The sequence below is a fragment of the Nycticebus coucang genome, chromosome 4 (genome assembly GCF_027406575.1).
Source record: "Nycticebus coucang isolate mNycCou1 chromosome 4, mNycCou1.pri, whole genome shotgun sequence".
Taxonomy (NCBI): domain Eukaryota; kingdom Metazoa; phylum Chordata; class Mammalia; order Primates; family Lorisidae; genus Nycticebus; species Nycticebus coucang.
The window spans coordinates 46,470,055-46,473,456 of record NC_069783.1 but is presented as its reverse complement, the minus strand read 5'-3'; the positions used below and the strand labels follow the sequence as shown (position 1 = coordinate 46,473,456).

Sequence of the window (3,402 nt, the reverse complement as noted above, 5' to 3'; positions counted from 1 at the left end):
AAACCTATGGAATACTGCAAAAGCTGTCCTAAAGGGGAAATTTATCACATTAAATGCCTACATCTGAAAAATAGAGAGCACATCAACAACCTAATGGATCATCTTAAGGAAATAGGAAAAGAAGAGCAATCTAATCCCAAACCTGGCAGAAGAAAAAAATAATAACCAAAATTAAATCAGAAATAAATAAAATTGAAAACAAAAGAATCATTCAGAAAATTAATGAAACAAAAAGTTGGTTCTTCAAAAAGATAAATAAAATTGATAAATCTTGAGCCAGATTAACTAGAAACAGAAAAGTAAAATTTCTATTAACTTCAATCAGAAACAAAAAAGGAGAAATAACAAGAAATACCACAGAGATACAAGAGATTATCTCTGACTACTACAAGAAACTCTACATCCAGAAATTTGACAATGTGGAGGAAATGGATCAATACCTGGAATCATATCATCTCCCTAGACTAAACTAGAAAGAAATAGATCTCTTAAACAGACCAATATCAAGCACTGAGATTGAAGAAACAAAAAAAAGTTCTAAAAAAAAAAAAGAAGAAGAGGAAGAAAAGAAAAGCCCTAGTCCAGATAGCTTCACACCAGAATTCTATTAAACCTTCAAAGAAGAGCTTATACCCATACTTCAGAATCTATTCCAAAACATTAAGAAGGAAGGAACCTTACCAACACATGTATGAAGTAAATATTACTCTGATACCAAAACCAAGAAAGGACCCAACTAAAAAGGCAAACTCCAGACCAATTTCACTAATGAGTATTGATAGAAAATACTCTATAAAATTGTAGCTAATAGATTATAGCTATACAATAAAAAATTATACATCATGATTAAGTAGGCTTCATCCCAGGGCTGCAAGGCTGGTTTTTTGTGGTGGCATATCAATGGAAGTAAAAATGAAGACTATATGATCTTCTCAATAAATGTAGAAAAAGCATTTGATGAAATTCAGCATCCTTTTTTAATAAGAACACTTAAGAATATAAATATAGGTGGCATATTTCTTACACTGATCTAAACAAACCCACAGTTAATCTCATACTAAATAGAGTAAAACTGAAAGCTTTTCCACTTAGAACAGGAACCCAGACAAGAATGTCCTCTATCACCACTACTATTCAACATAGTTCTGAAAGTTCTAGCCAAAGGAAGCAGGCAAGAGAAGGATATAAAGGGCATCCAAATGGAGGCAGAAGAGGTCAAACTCTCACTCTTTGCCAATGATATGATCTTATACTTAGAAAACCCCAAAGACTAAACCACAAGACTCCTGGAAGTGATCAAGAAATACAAAGCCCCAGTCACTGAGCCACGCAAAGAACTCAGCAGCCTCCCCCTTGAGCCCCCTCACTTCCCAATGTGCTGTCCCCCGCCCCAACCCCCTTCTACAGGCCATTTCCACCAGGGAAAGTAATTGTATCATATGTCTGCTTTTCAGAACCTCCACTCTTTCGACCCTTTGCTGATGCAAATAGGGTGATGACCTGCTTCCTGTTGGCCTTCAGGATTATATCCATATAAAAATTCAACGGAGAAATGGCAAGAAGACCCTTACTACTGTCCAAGGGATCACTGATGATTATGATAAAAAAGAAATTAGTGAAGGTGTTTAAGAAGAAATTTGCCTGCAATGGTAGCTTAATTGAGCATCCAGAATATGGAGAAGTAATTCAGCTACAGGGTGACCACCGAAAGAACAAATGCCAGTTCTTTGTAGAGACTGGACTGGCTAAGGACAATCAACTGAAGGTTCATGGGTTTTAAGTGCTCGTGGCTCACTGAAGCTTAAGTGAGGATTTCCTTGCAATGAGTACAATTTCCCTCTGTCCCTTGTCACAAGTTCAAAAACTTCACAGCTTGTATAATGTAACCATTTGGGGTCTGCTTTTAAGTTGGACTAGTGTAACTCCTTCATGCAATAAAATGAAAAGAGCCATGCAAAAAAAAAAAAGAAAAGAAATACAATAACATCTCAGGGTATAAAATCAGTGTCCACAAGTAAGTAACCTTTGTATACACCAGTAACAGTCAAGTCAAGAAGGCAATCAAAGACACCATTCCTTTGACAGTAGCTTCAAAGAAAATGAATTGCCTAGGAATAATATACCTAACAAAAGAGGTGAAGGACCTCTACAGAGAATTATGAAACCCTAAGAAAAGAAACAGCAAAAGACATTAACGAATAGAAGAACATACCATGCTCTTGGCTGGGAAGAATAAACATTGTTAAAATGTCTATACTACCCAAAGCAATCTATAGATTCAATGCAATCACCATTAAAATACCAACATCATGCTTTGAAAAACTGAAAAAATAATTCTTTGTTTTGTATGGAATCAGAAAAAAAATAAAACTTGTATAGCCAAGGTAATTTTTAGTAATAAAAACAAAGCTAGAGGCATCACTCTATCAGACTTTAGGTTATATTACAAGTCCACAGTGATGGCATTGGGTGGCACCTGTGGCTCAGTGGGTAGGGTACTGGCCCCATATACCAAGGGTGGCAGGTTCAAACCCAGCCCTGGACAAACTGCAATTTAAAAAAATAGCTGGGTGTTGTGGCAGGCACCTGTAGTCCCAGCTACTTGGGAGGCTGAGGCAAGAGAATCGCCTAAGACCAAGAGCTGGAGGTTGCTGTGAGCTGTGACACCATGGCTCTCTACCGAGGGCAATAAAGTGAGACAAGGAAGGAAGGAAGGAAGGAAGGAAGGAAGGAAGGAAAAGAAAGAAAAGAAAGACCGCATGGTATTGGCACAAAAATAGAGACATGGACATATGGAACCAAATAAAAAACCAAGAGTTGAAACCAGTTTCTCATACCAAAACAAAATCATATACTGGGGAAAAGAATCCCTATTCAATAAATGGTACTAGGAGAATTGGACAGCCACATGTAAAAGACTGAAATTGGACCCACCTTTCACCACTTACAAAAATTGACTCAAAATGGATAAAAAATTCAAATCTAAGTCATGAAATGATAAAAGTTCTAGAAGAAAGTGTGAGGAAAACTCTTGCTATGGCCTGAGGAAAGATTTTATAATGAAGACTACAGCAGCAATCGCAACAACATCAAAAATAAACAAATGGCAATGAATCCCCAACGATAAAAAAAAAAAAAAAGAAAGTGAAAAAAAAAATGGGACTTAATTAAACTGAAAAGCTTTTGCACAGCTAAGGACATAACCATTAAAGCAAATAGACAAACTTCAGAAAGGGAAAGATATTTGCAGGGAGAGGAGGGAGGGGAGGGAGGGGGAAGGAGGGGTCTAATGGGATTACACCTGCGGTGCATCTTACAAGGGTATATGTGAATCCTAGTAAATGTGGAATGTAAAGGTCTTAGCAAAATAACTAAGAAAATGCTACAAAAGCTATGTTAACT

At 36.8% G+C, this 3,402-nt stretch overlaps 1 pseudogene; it reads left to right on the top strand.

Moving 5' to 3' along the window:
* The first annotated feature begins 1,439 nt into the window (after positions 1–1,439).
* LOC128584873 (eukaryotic translation initiation factor 1-like) lies at positions 1,440–1,810 on the top strand (annotated as a pseudogene).
* Positions 1,811–3,402: the final 1,592 nt, after the last annotated feature.